Consider the following 15,358-nt stretch of genomic DNA (forward strand, 5'->3'; position numbering starts at 1 on the left):
TTGCAGGTAACCATGATTTAGTGTGTTGTATGAATGGCAACAGACTGATAAACACAGGTTGGTTTTACCTTTTTCCATCAAGTGAAGAGCGGCAAGCTTTTAAATCAACTCAGGTGTACGGAGATACGGCATTGTCTACTTAGTGATGTCGGTCATGCGGTGTAAATTCTGGCAAAGTCTGCGATTTGATTAACTCTATAAAACAGCAGGTGACAGAAAATAAGGGTTTGTTTCCAAACTAGCGATCTTCAACTCATGGGGCAGTCATGTGATCATGTGACAGTCAGTGCAAAAGGTCTGTACCTTTAATTTATGGGACAATTTAAAAATAATGGTTAATTTTGCTTGTTTATTTTTAAAAAAAAATTGTATTTATTATTACTTTGTTAGTTTCAAGTGAATTCAATGCCCATTTTCTTTCATTAACAGAGGGGGTACCAACAATTTTCTCAATGTGAATAGATCTGCGGAAGTCGAACTTCTATAAAATGGCTATTACAACTAAACAATGGTACATGCATGCACCGAATCAAAATAGATCATGTCACATGTAAAGTGTTGACAAGAGATCTTCAATTGTAATGACTGTACTACTAGGTAGTGTCTTGACAAATGATAGCTGACTAGTTTGAGAAAAATAATTCATAAAATACTATAAAGGGTTAGAGTACCATGTAATCCCACTTCTGTTTGAAATTGCATGTATCTCAATGAAATGTAATGATCATAGTTATTCTCCATATGGGATCCTCACAACATTGAGTGGGTGATAGTCTGCAATAGAATCAAGGCCAACTGTGTTGACTGCTGTGGTTGGAGACACAGTGAAGGAAAAGTAATGTCTTTCAAAACCTGTTGTTTCCCACATTTTCACGAGTGTGACTTTCAAGTTCATTACCACCATGCTGTCAAGAAGGTTGGGGTTTGGTGGAGGACCCAGATGCAGGGAGCAAAAACAGCCGGGCAAGGATGCAGTTGATGATGCAAAAAAGGGATTTTAATTTCTATGAACCAAAAGGCGATCTTCCAAATTACCAGATAAACCAAAACATGGGGAGAACACCAAGGCAAAAATGAGCAGCATGACATGGGGAAAAGACAATGAACCAACACAGACAGATGGGAGACAGGAGACTAAACACACAGACGCTAACGACACAAGACACACCTGGGGCAAGACACAAGTGGCTGAGGGCACTGATTGGTTCACATGAGGAAGAGCAGGATTACACTTAGACAAGACCAAGGGAGACACACAAGGAAAACAGAACCCAAACATGACACATGCTCCATATGGTTTCAAACTGAGGTTTGCCATCGGCAGGGTGACAGAGAAATAGTGTCATTCCAGGTCTGTAGCTAGTAGGCTACCCTTGTACTTAATCCAATATGCCAAAAACACTTCTGTGAACACACCAATTCCAACAAACTTGTGTCTCACCTTCTCAAAGTCCTCTATGGTACCAAGGAGAGTGGTGGATCCTGGTCCAACTTCAAAATTATGGTGGAGCCGCTGACCAGACAGGAGGGTGTAGCACATCATTATTTGATGTCTGTAGGCCTGAGTTTTACATTTGTCCATTTGTCACATAGCTAACACGTTTTGAAGAAGAAAAAGACATGTTTTTCTTCATAACGCATAGACCAGGGTTCACAAATTCCAGTCCTCGAGGTACGAAGTCATGCAGGTTTTAGATGTTTGTAGATGTTTCGGCCCACTAGCACACCTGATTCATATTATCAGCTTATCAGCATGCCTGATAACAATACTAATCTTTAGTATCACGTGTGTTAGTCGGCGGAAAACTTCTAAAACCTGCAGGTCTCTGGACCTCGAGGACTGGAATTGGTGAACCCTGCTCTAAAACCTTACTCCACAAGCTTGGTTTTATCTATTTCACCATTAAATGCTTGCCACCAGAGTGTCTGTCTAGCTCAGCGGTGTCCAAACTTAGTCCTTGAGGGCCAGAGTTCTTCAGGTTTTAGATGTTTCTCTTTTCCAACACACTGTTGGGTCTGATATTACAGATCCCCTTAGTTACCGACCGTGCACAAAGGAAAAAGGAGGCAGAAGCTGCTTGTTTGTCTTAATGCAACCGCGGCTGGGAGAGGAGAGGAGACGCGAGACCTTAACTCACGCTCGGCTCCGTCCGACTCTCTCTCCTCCCCCGGCCACCTCGTCGCTTTTATTACAGTTAAGTTTCAGTTTCGTTTCATACAAAACATGGTTAAGTTTCTGTTTTCATACGTCATGGAAAAACACAGAACAGTTGAGAAAGTTGAGCGGCGCCTCAAACCACAGTTGATAATATAAAAACATAAAAATATATACAGGATATTCTTTAAAATACACAATGTTAAGACTACTGTTTTAAGCAACTTCACATTCCCTCCTGTTGTGGATTTAAAAGGACATCAGTAAATACTAAAACAATTAAGTTTTCTCAGTATTACTTCATTAATAGATTCACAACATTTGAACCATTCTCAGGAAATGGCGAAAACCCTTAACTTAAAGGGAAAAAATTCCATAACTCCCCCACCGCACGGTGACGAGAACCTCTTGGTCTGAGAATGGAACTGAATTTGAAGTTAGGAAAACACAATAAGATGAGGGTTACACTTTTGTGTCGGTCTCCACAGTGTCAACATAATCCTCTACGCGTAGTAAGTTATATTGATACATCTGGGCCACGAACATACGGGCGACTAACCTCTTAGACATTGGGACAATACAGCAGGAACAAATAACACATTTTAAGATAAACATTATAATGATCAAAGTCCAAACAATGTATGAAAAAGGGTCATCTTCTCCTTTGTTCTTCTTTTTGACAAGAATCAGGGGGTAATCCCTTATCTGAGTTCGGTGACCTTTTTGCAGTGACTCTGGTGGATCCACGTCTCTCTCTCAGCGATTTTGAGAGCGGTGGGTGTGGTCAGGAGAACAACGAATGGGCCGTCCCAGCGTGGGCTCGACCATGTTTTCCTTTTTATCACCTTCACCAACACCAGGTCACCCGGGGTCACCGTTTCCTGTGCAGGAGGGAGAGAGGTAGAGGGCAGATCATTTGCTCTTGACACAGTCCGTTCTTTAAACAAGTCACATAACCATTTAGTCAGTGGATCTGCCTCTCCTGTTTTGTCTGACCATGGCTGATTTTCCCATAAGGGGAGCACAAAGGGTCTGCCTGTTACTGCCTCAAAGGGCGTGATCCCTTGTGGGTTTGGCGTTATTCTCATGTAAGTTTTTACTAGAGATAAACACTCAGGCCATGGTTTTTTGGTTTCTTCCATGGTCTTTTTGAGTCTTAGTTTAATAGTACCGTTGGTCCGTTCAACTAAGCCTGCGCTCTGTGGATGATATGCACAATGATTTTTTAGGGTGATCCCTAAGTGGATGGCCATATTGTCAACGATGGTATTTACAAAATGGCTACCGTTATCACTCCACAAGACTCGTGGAATGCCATGTTCTGGTATTATGTGTTTACAAATAGCTTTAGCTACTGTGAGGGCGTTTGGATGTTTTGAAGGAACAAGTTCAACCCATTTAGTTAGTGAGTCTACTAACACTAAACAGTACTTGTGCTGACCACTTCTGTGTAGTTCAATAAAGTCCATGTGTAAAACTTCAAATGGGTAGGAGCCCACTGGGCATTTCCCTCTCTGTGGTCTTAAGTTTCCCTGAGCATTGTGACGACAACACACCATACATGACCTACAAAAAGTTCTAAAATAGGTTTGTAAGCCCTGTGGTATTGTCATTGTCTGTTCTACCATAGACACACCTAAAGCCCTGGAACTCAACCAATTTCATGCTGCAGCAACTGTATGAACGGCGTTGTCGGTGCAGCTTTAACTGTCCTAAGGACGCACATCCCATTCAGTCTGGCCTCAACAGAATTGTCTGCCGAGAAAACTGTTTCTGCCTAAAAGGTCATCCAAATAATTCGAATGGTGCAACATAAATTATCCATTAAGTCTTTGGGTTTAAAAATTATCGAGTGCAATATCATTGCTCCAGAGCCTTCAGCAACTCTTACGGACCACGTGCAGTGTTGAAAGTGTTAGAATGATGGCCATGGCAACTGTTAAACTATAAACGCTCCACCGAACAGTGGATCAATGGACAAAGTTATTTTCTTTTTCATCCATTTGAGTTTGTTAGGACTAGGAACCTTTCTTCTTGCACATGTTTCTGTTGGGATTTAGTTTCGGACAGGTCAGGCATATATAAAGGGGTGAAACCCATGTGGAAATATTTGTTCATTCAAAGATACAGTCACACCACAGTGAGGTTGTCTTGTCTGGGCTTTTACTGTCTTGTCATTTCCTGTTTTATTTAAAAAATTCTGACTCCTTTTGTTTCAGGTCACTTGCCCTTCCTCATGTGGTGTCAGTGTCCACTTTAGGTGAAAATGTCAAAATATGAAAAATGAGCAAGAGCACAATGAAATTAATGCTGGAATCATCTTCAAGATGCTAGAATACACTAAATAGAGCAAAAATTTTGAGTCTACAACGTTTAGTTTAGGTGTGAGGGCCAAAATGAACTTTTTATGGCTTTAAAGGCGTTTTCAGCCTGATTGTGCACTTTAGGTGAAAATGTCAAAATCTGAAAAATGAGCAAGAGCACAATGAAATTAATGCTGGAATCATCTTTAGGATGCTAGAATACACTAAATACAGCAAAAATTTTGAGTCTACGTTTAGTTTAGGTGTGAGAGCCAAAATGAACTTTTTATGGCTTTAAATGCGTTTTCAAACTGATTGTGCACTTTAGGTGAAAATGTCAAAATGTGAAAAATGACCAAGAGCACAATGAAATTAATGCTGGAATCATCTTTAGGATGCTAGAATACACTAAATACAGCAAAAGCAAAAATTTTGAGTCTACAACGTTTAGTTTAGGTGTGAGAGCCAAAATGAACTTTTTATGGCTTTAAATAAGTTTTCAGCTTGATTGTGCACTTTAGGTGAAAATGTCAAAATGAGAAAAATGAGCAAGAGCACAATGAAATTAATGCTGGAATCATCTTCAGGATGCTAGAATACACAAAATACAGCAACAATTTTGAGACACGCCTCTGTGTCCATGCATTTTCCATGGCCGGGGAGACTTTTAACGTCCCGCTCCACGCCGGCGCAACATTTTCCGGCCATCTGCCAAACCATCCCATTCGTAATGGGTTTGTTACTGCCCCAGTTCTCTCAGCCCACAGAGACGCCTCTGTGTCTGTGCACTTTCTCACACCTTCATCGGACACCTGTACCGCCACGCAACAGATCTCTTTTTCAGGGAGAGGTTTATTAGACACACACCCTGTGGGCATCACAGCGGTACAACGACAGGACCGCTCCGGGCCTCCACCAGAGTTTCCTCTGGGTTCGCCCTGCTCGGGCATAGTTCACCATCTTTTGCAACATTTTCCGGCCGTCTGCCAAACCATCCCATTCGTAATGGGTTTGTTACTGCCCCAGTTAACTCAGCCAACAGAGACGCCTCTGTGTCCGTGCACTTTCTGACACCTTCATCGTACACCTATACCGCCACGCAACAGATCTCTTTTTCAGGGAGAGGTTGATTAGACACACACCCTGTGGGCATCACGTTGGCCGATCAAGCTCGTTACCAGCGGTACAACGACATGACCGCTGCGGGCCTCCACCAGAGTTTCCTCTGGGTTCGCCCTGCTCAGGCATAGTTCAACATCTTTTGCAACATTTCCCGTACTTCTGCCATCCCATCTCATTCATAATGGGCTAGTTATTGCCCCAAATCTCCCAGCCCTCAGAGACTTCTCTGTGTCCATGCATTTTCCATGGGCGGGGAGACATTTAACGTCCCGTTCCACGCCGGCGCAACATTTTCCGGCCGTCTGCCAAACCATCCCATTCGTAATGGGTTTGTTACTGCCCCAGTTCACTCAGCCCACAGAGACGCTTCTGTGTCCGTGCAATATCTGACACCTTCATTGTACACCTGTACCGCCACGCAACAGATCTCTTTTTCAGGGAGAGGTTGATTAGACACACACCCTGTGGGCATCACGTTGGCCGATCAAGCTCGTTACCAGCGGTGCAACGACAGGACCGCTGCGGGCCTCCACCAGAGTTTCCTCTGGGTTCGCCCTGCTCGGGCATAGTTCACCATCTTTTGCAACATTTTCCGGCCTTCTGCCATCCCATCCCATTCATAATGGGTTAGTTATTGCCCCAAATCTCCCAGCCCACAGAGACACCTCTGTGTCCATGTATTTTTCATGGGCAGGGGAGACTTTTAACGTTCCGCTCCACGCCGGCGCAAAATTTTCCGGCCGTCTCGAGAGTTTCCTCTGGGTTCGCCCTGCTCGGGCATAGTTCACCATCATTTGCAACCTTTTCCGGCCGTCTGCCAAACCTTCCCATTCGTAATGGGTTTGTTACTGCCCCAGTTCACTCAGCCAACAGAGACGCCTCTGTGTCCGTGCACTTTCTGACAACTTCATCGGACACCTGTACCGCCACGCAACAGATCTCTTTTTCAGGGAGTGGTTTATTAGACACACATCCTGTGGGCATCACGTTGGCCGGTAAAGCTTGTTACCAGCGGTACAACGACAGGACCGCTGCGGGCCTCCACCAGAGTTTCCTATGGGTTCGCCCTGCTCTGGCATAGTTCAACATCTTTTGCAACATTTCCCGTACTTCTGCCATCCCATCTCATTCATAATGGGCTAGTTATTGCCCCAAATCTCCCAGCCCACAGAGACTTCTCTGTGTCCATGCATTTTCCATGGGCGGGGAGACATTTAACGGACGTTCCACGCCGGCGCAACATTTTCCGGCCGTCTGCCAAACCATCCCATTCGTAATGGGTTTGTTACTGCCCCAGTTCACTCAGCCCACAGAGACGCTTCTGTGTCTGTGCACTTTCTGACACCATCATCGGACACCTGTACCGCCACCCAACAGATCTCTTTTTCAGGGAGAGGTTTATTAGACACACACCCTGTGGGCATCACTTTGTCCGATCAAGCTCTTTACCAGCGGTACGACGACAGGACCGCTGCAGGCCTCCACCAGAGTTTCCTCTGTGTTCGCCCTGCTCGGGCATAGTTCACCATCTTTTGCAACATTTTCCGGCCTTCTTCCATCCCATCCCATTCATAATAGGTTAGTTACTGCCCCAAATCTCCCAGCCCACAAAGACGCCTCTGTGTCCATGCATTTTCCATGGGCGGGGAGACTTTTAAGGTCCCGCTCCACGTCGGCGCAACATTTTCCGGCCGTCTGCCAAACCATCCCATTCGTAATGGGTTTGTTACTGCCCCAGTTCACTCAGCCAACAGAGACGCCTCTGTGTCCGTGCACTTTCTGACACCTTCATCGTACACCTGTACCGCCACGCAACAGATCTCTTTTTCAGGGAGAAGTTGATAAAACACACACCCTGTGGGCATCACGTTGGCCGATCAAGCTCGTTACCAGCGGTACAACGACAGGACCACTGCGGGCCTCCACCAGAGTTTCCTCTGGGTTCGCCCTGCTCGGGCATAGTTCACCATCTTTTGCAACATTTCCCGTACTTCTGCCATCCCATCTCATTCATAATGGGCTAGTTATTGCCCCAGATCTCCCAGCCTAAAGAAACTTCTCTGTGTCCATGCATTTTCCATGGGCGGGGAGACATTTAACGGACGTTCCACGCCGGCGCAACATTTTCCGGCCGTCTGCCACACCATCCCATTCGTAATGGGTTTGTAACTGCCCCAGTTCACTCAGCCCACAGAGACGCCTCTGTGTCCGTGCACTTTCTGACACCTTCATCGGAAACCTGTACCGCCACGCAACAGATCTCTTTTTCAGGGAGAAGTTTATTAGACACACACCCTGTGGGAATCACGTTGTCCGATCAAGCTCGTTAGCAGCGGTACAACGACAGGACCTCTGCGGGCCTCCACCAGAGTTTCCTTTGGGTTCGCCCTGCTCGGGCATAGTTCACCATCCTTTGCAACATTTTCCGGCCTTCTGCCATCCCATCCCATTCATAATGGGTTAGTTACTGCCCCAAATCTCCCAACCAACAGAGACGCCTCTGTGTCCATGCATTTTCCATGGGCGGGTAGACTTTCAACGTCCCATTCCATGCCGGCGCAACATTTTCGGGCCGTCTGCCAAACCATCCCATTCGTAATGGGTTTGTTACTGCCCCAGTTCACTCAGCCCAAAGAAACGCTTCTGTGTCCGTGCACTTTCTGACACCTTCATCGGAAACCTGTATCGCCACGCAACAGATCTCTTTTTCAGGGAGAGGCTTATTAGACACACATCCTGTGGGCATCACGTTGGCCGGTCAAGTTTGTTACCAGCGGTACAACGACAGGACCACTGCAGGCCTCCACCAGAGTTTCCTCTGGGTTCGCCCTGCTCGGGCATAGTTCACCATTTTTTGCAACATTTTCCGGCCTTCTTCCATCCCATCCCATTCATAATGGGTTAGTTACTGCCCCAAATCTCCCAGCCCACAGAGACGCCTCTATGTCCATATATTTTCCATGGGCGGGGAGACTTTTAACGTCCCGCTCCACGCCAGCACAACATTTTCCGGCCGTCTGCCAAACCATCCCATTCGTAATGGGTTTGTTACTGCCCCAGTTCACTCAGCCAACAGAGACACCTCTGTGTCCGTGCACTTTCTGACAACCTTCATCGTACACCTGTACCGCCACGCAACAGATCTCTTTTTCAGGGAGAGGTTTATTAGACACACACCCTGTGGGCATCACGTTGTCCGATCAAGCTCATTACCAGCGGTACAACGACAGGACCGCTGCGGGCTTCCACCAGAGTTTCCTATGGGTTCGCCCTGCTCGGGCATTGTTCACCATCTTTTGCAACATTTTCCGGCCTTCTGCCATCCCATCCCATTCATAATGGGTAAGTTATTGCCCCAAATCTCCCAGCCCACAGAGACACCTCTGTGCCCATGTATTTTCCATGGGCAGGGGAGACATTTAACGTCCCGATCCACGCCGGCGCAATATTTTCCGGCCGTCTGCCAAACCATCCCATTCGTAATGGTTTGTTACTGCCCCAGTTCACTCAGCCCAAAGAGACGCTTCTGTGTCCGTGCACTTTCTGACACCATCGTACACCTGTACCACCACGCAACAGATCTCTTTCTCAGGGAGAGGTTGATTAGACACACACCCTGTGGGCATCACGTTGGCCGATCAAGCTCGTTACCAGCGGTACAACGACAGGACCGCTGCGGGCCTCCACCAGAGTTTCCTCTGGGTTCGCCCTGCTCGGGCATAGTTCACCATCTTTTGCAACATTTTCCGGCCGTCTGCCAAACCATCCCATTCATAATGGTTTAGTTACTGCCCCAAATCTCCCAGCCCACAGAGTGTCCATGCATTTTCCATGGGCGGGGAGACTTTTAACGTCCCGCTCCACGCCAGCGCAACATTTTCCGGCCGTCTGCCAAACCATCCCATTCGTAATGGGTTTGTTACTTTCCCAGTTCACTCAGCCCACAGAGACGCTTCTGTGTCCGTGCACTTTCTGACACCTTCATCGGACACCTGAACCGCCACACAACAGATCTCTTTTTCAGGGAGAGGTTTATTAGACACACACCCTGTGGGAATCACGTTGTCAGATCAAGCTCGTTACCAGCGGTACGACGACAGGACCGCTGCGGGCCTCCACCAGATTTTCCTCTGGGTTCGCCCTGCTCGGGCATAGTTCGCCATCTTTTGCAACATTTTCCGGCCTTCTTCGATCCCATCCAATTCATAATGGGTTAGTTACTGCCCCAAATCTCCAACCAACAGAGACGTCTCTGTGTCCATGCATTTTCCATGGGCGGGGAGACTTTTAACGTCCCATTCCATGCCGGTGCAACATTTTCGGGCCGTCTGCCAAACCATCCCATTCGTAATGGGTTTGTTACTGCCCCATTTCACTCAGCCCACAGAAACGCTTCTATGTCCGTGCACTTTCTGACACCTTCATCGGACACCTGTACCGCCATGCAACAGATCTCTTTTTCAGGGAGAGGTTTATTAGACACACACCCTGTGGGCATCACGTTGGGCGATCAAGCTCGTTACCAGCGGTACGACGACAGGACCGCTGCGGGCCTCCACCAGAGTTTCCTCTGAGTTCGCCCTGCTCGGGCATAGTTCACCATCTTTTGTAACATTTTCCGGCCGTCTGCCAAACCATCCCATTCGTAATGGGTTTGTTACTGCCCCAGTTCACTCTGCCATTAGAGACGCCTCTGTGTCCGTGCATTTTCCGTGGGCGGGGAGACTTTTAACGTCCCGCTCCACGCCTGCACAACATTTTCCGTCCGTCTGCCAAACCATCCCATTTGTAATGGGTTTGTAACTGCCCCAGTTCACTCAGCCCACAGAGACGCCTAGGTGTCGGTGCACTTTCTGATACCTTGATCGGACACCTGTACCGCCACGCAACAGATCTCTTTCTCAGGGAGAGGTTAATTAGACACACACCCTGTGGGCATCACGTTGGCCGATCAAGCTCGTTACCAGCGGTGCAACGACAGGACCGCTGCGGGCCTCCACCAGAGTTTCCTCTGGGTTCGCCCTGCTCGGGCATAGTTCACCATCTTTTGCAACATTTCCGGCCTTCTGCCATCCCATCCCATTCATAATGGGTTAGTTATTGCCCCAAATCTCCTACCCACAGAGACGCCTCTGTGTCCATGCATTTTCCATGGGCGGGGAGACTTTTAACGTCCCGTTCCACGCCGGCGCAACATTTTCCGGCTGTCTGCCAAACCATCCCATTCGTAATGGGTTTGTTACTGGCCCAGTTCACTCAGCCCACAGAGACACCTCTGTGTCCGTGCACTTTCTGACACCTTCATCGGAAACCTGTACCGCCACGCAACAGATCTCTTTTTCAGGGAGAGGTTGATTAGACACACACCCTGTGGGCATCACGTTGGCCGATCAAGCTCATTACCAGCGGTACAACGACAGGACCGCTGCGGGCTTCCACCAGAGTTTCCTCTGGGTTCGCCCTGCTCGGGCATAGTTCACCATCTTTTGCAATATTTTCCGGCCTTCTGCCCTCCCATCCCATTCATAATGGGTTAGTTATTGCCCCAAATCTCCCAGCCCACAGAGACACCTCTGTGTCCATGTATTTTCCATGGGAAGGGGAGACTTTTAACGTCACGCTCCACGCCGGTGCAACATTTTCCGGCCGTCTGCCAAACCATCCCATTCGTAATGTGTTTGTTACTGCCCCAGTTCACTCAGCCCACAGAGACGCCTCTGTGTCCGTGCACTTTCTGACACCTTCATCGGACACCTGTATCGCCACGCAACAGATCTCTTTCTCAGGGAGAGGTTGATTAGGCACACACCCTGTGGGCATCACGTTGGCCGATCAAGCTCGTTACCAGCGGTACAACGACAGGACCGCTGCGGGCCTCCACCAGAGTTTCCTCTGGGTTCGCCCTGCTCGGGCATAGTTCACCATCTTTTGCAACATTTTCCGGCCGTCTGCCAAACCATCCCATTCATAATGGTTTAGTTACTGCCCCAAATCTCCCAGCCCACAGAGTGTCCATGCATTTTCCATGGGCGGGGAGACTTTTAACGTTCCGCTCCACGCCAGCGCAACATTTTCCGGCCGTCTGCCAAACCATCCCATTCGTAATGGGTTTGTTACTTTCCCAGTTCACTCAGCCCACAGAGACGCTTCTGTGTCCGTGCACTTTCTGACACCTTCATCGGACACCTGTACCGCCACACAACAGATCTCTTTTTCAGGGAGAGGTTTATTAGACACACCCTGTGGGCATCACGTTGTCCGATCAAGCTCGTTACCAGCGGTACGACGACAGGACCGCTGCGGGCCTCCACCAGATTTTCCTCTGGGTTCGCCCTGCTCGGGCATAGTTCGCCATCTTTTGCAACATTTTCCGGCCTTCTGCCATCCCATCCCATTCATAATGGGTTAGTTATTGCCCCAAATCTCCCAGCCCACAGAGACGCCTCTGTGTCAATGCATTTTCCATGGGCGGGGAGACTTTTAACGTCCTGCTCCACGACTGGCGCAACATTTTCCGGCCGTCTGCCAAACCATCCCATTCGTAAAGGGTTTGTTACTGCCCCAGTTCTCTCAGCCCACAGAGACGCCTCTGTGTCCGTGCACTTTCTGACACATTCATCGGACACCTGTACCGCCACGCAACAGATCTCTTTTTCAGGGAGAGGTTTATTAGACACACACCCTGTGGGCATCACGTTGGCCGCTCAAGCTCGTTTCCAGCGGTACAACGACAGGACCGCTGCGGGCCCCCACCAGAGTTTCCTCTGGGTTCGCCCTGCTCGGGCAAAGTTCACCATCTTTTGCAACATTTTCCGGCCTTCTGCCATCCCATCCCATTCATAATAGGTTAGTTATTGCCCCAAATCTCCCAGCCCACAGAGACGCCTCTGTGTCCATGCATTTTCAATGGGCGGGGAGACTTTTAACGTCCCGTTCCACGCCGGCACAACATTTTCCGGCCGTCTGCCAAACCATCCCATTCGTAATGGGTTTGTTACTGCCCCAGTTAACTCAGCCCACAGTGACGCCTCTGTGTCCATGCACTTTCTGACACCTTCCTGTACCGCAACGCAACAGATCTCTTTTTCAGGGAGAGGTTTATTAGACACACACCCTGTGGGCATCACGATGGCCGATCAAGCTCGTTACCAGCGGTACAACGACAGGACCGCTGCGGGCTTCCACCAGAGTTTCCTCTGGGTTCGCCCTGCTCGGGCATAGTTCACCATCTTTTGCAACATTTTCCGGCCTTCTGCCATCCCATCCCATTCATAATGGGTTAGTTATTGCCCCAAATCTCCCAGCCCACAGAGACGCCTTTGTGTCCGTGCACTTTCTGACACGTTCATCGGACACCTGTAGCGCCACGCAACAGATCTCTTTTTCAGGGAGAGGTTTATTAGACACACACCCTGTGAGCATCACGATGGCCGATCAAGCTCGTTACCAGCGGTACAACAACAGGACCGCTGCGGGCCTCCACCAGAGTTTCCTCTGGGTTCGCCCTGCTCGGGCATAGTTCACCATCTTTTGCAACATTTTCCGGCCTTCTGCCATCCCATCCCATTCATAATGGGTTAGTTATTGCCCCAAATCTCCCAGCCCACAGAGACGCCTCTGTGTCCGTGCACTTTCTGACACCTTCATCGGACACCTGTACCGCCACGCAACAGATCTCTTTTTCAGGGAGAGGTTTATTAGACACACACCCTGTGGGCATCACGTTGGCCGCTCAAGCTCGTTGCAAGCGGTTCAACGACAGGACCGCTGCGGGCCTCCACCAGAGTTTCCTCTGGGTTCGCCCTGCTCGGGCATAGTTCACCATCTTTTGCAACATTTTCCGGCCTTCTGCCATCCCATCCCATTCACATAATGGGTTAGTTATTGCCCCAAATCTCCCAGCCCACAGAGACGCCTCTGTGTCCATGCATTTTCCATGGGCGGAGAGACTTTTAACGTCACGTTCCACGCCGGCACAACATTTTCCGGCCGTCTGCCAAACCATCCCATTCGTAATGGGTTCGTTACTGCCCCAGTTCACTCAGCCCACAGAGACGCCTCTGTGTCCGTGCACTTTCTGACACCTTCATCGGACACCTGTACCGCCACGCAACAGATCTCTTTTTCAGGGAGAGGTTCATTAGACACACACCCTGTGGGCATCACGATGGCCGATCAAGCTCGTTACCAGCGGTACAACAGGACCGCTGCGGGCCTCCACCAGAGTTTCCTCTGGGTTCGCCCTGCTCGGGCATAGTTCACCATCTTTTGCAACATTTTCCGGCCTTCTGCCATCCCATCCCATTCATAATGGGTTAGTTATTGCCCCAAATCTCCCAGCCCACAGAGACGCCTCTGTGTCCGTGCACTTTCTGACACCTTCATCGGACACCTGTACCGCCACGCAACAGATCTCTTTTTCAGGGAGAGGTTTATTAAACACACACCCTGTGGGCATCACGATGGCCGATCAAGCTCGTTACCAGCGGTACAACGACAGGACCGCTGCGGGCCTCCACCAGAGTTTCCTCTGGGTTCGCCCTGCTCGGGCATAGTTCACCATCTTTTGCAACATTTTCCGGCCTTCTGCCATCCCATCCCATTCATAATAGGTTAGTTATTGCCCCAAATCTCCCAGCCCACAGAGACGCCTCTGTGTCCGTGCACTTTCTGACACCTTCATCGGACACCTGTACCGCCACGCAACAGATCTCTTTTTCAGGGAGAGGTTTATTAGACACACACCCTGTGGGCATCACGATGGCCGATCAAGCTCGTTACCAGCGGTACAACAGGTCCGCTGCGGGCCTCCACCAGAGTTTCCTCTGAGTTCGCCCTGCTCGGGCATAGTTCACCATCTTTTGCAACATTTTCCGGCCTTCTGCCATCCCATCCCATTCATAATGGGTTAGTTATTGCCCCAAATCTCCCAGCCCACAGAGACGCCTCTGTGTCCGTGCACTTTCTGACACCTTCATCGGACACCTGTACCGCCACGCAACAGATCTCTTTTTCAGGGAGAGGTTTATTAGACACACAACCTGTGGGAATAACGTTGGCCGATCAAGCTCGTTGCAAGCGGTACAACGACAGGACCGCTGCGGGCCTCCACCAGAGTTTTCTCTGGGTTCGCCCTGCTCGGGCATAGTTCACCATCTTTCGCAACATTTTCCGGCCTTCTGCCATCCCATCCCATTCATAATGGGTTAGTTATTAACCCAAATCTCCCAGCCCACAGACGCCTCTGTGTCGATGAATTTTCGATGGGCAGGGAGACTTTTAACGTCCCGCTCCACGCCGGCGCAACATTTTCCGGCCGTCTGCCAAACCATCCCATTCGTAATGGGTTTGTTACTGCCCCAGTTAACTCAGCCCACAGAGACGCCTCTGTGTCCATGCACTTTCTGACACCTTCCTGTACCGCAACAGATCTCTTTTTCAGGGAGAGGTTTATTAGATACACACCCTGTGGGCATCACGATGGCCGATCAAGCTCGTTACCAGCGGTACAACGACAGGACCGCTGCGGGCCTCCACCAGAGTTTCCTCTGGGTTCGCCCTGCTCGGGCATAGTTCACCATCTTTTGCAACATTTTCCGGCCTTCTGCCATCCCATCCCATTCATAATGGGTTAGTTATTGCCCCAAATCTCCCAGCCCACAGAGACGCTTCTGTGTCCATGCATTTTCCATGGGCTGGGAGACTTTTAACGTCCCGCTCCACGCCGGCGCAACATTTTCCGGCCATCTGCCAAACCATCCCATTCGTAATGGGTTTG

Source organism: Vanacampus margaritifer, chromosome 16 (assembly GCF_051991255.1).
Source record: "Vanacampus margaritifer isolate UIUO_Vmar chromosome 16, RoL_Vmar_1.0, whole genome shotgun sequence".
Taxonomy (NCBI): Eukaryota; Metazoa; Chordata; class Actinopteri; order Syngnathiformes; family Syngnathidae; genus Vanacampus; species Vanacampus margaritifer.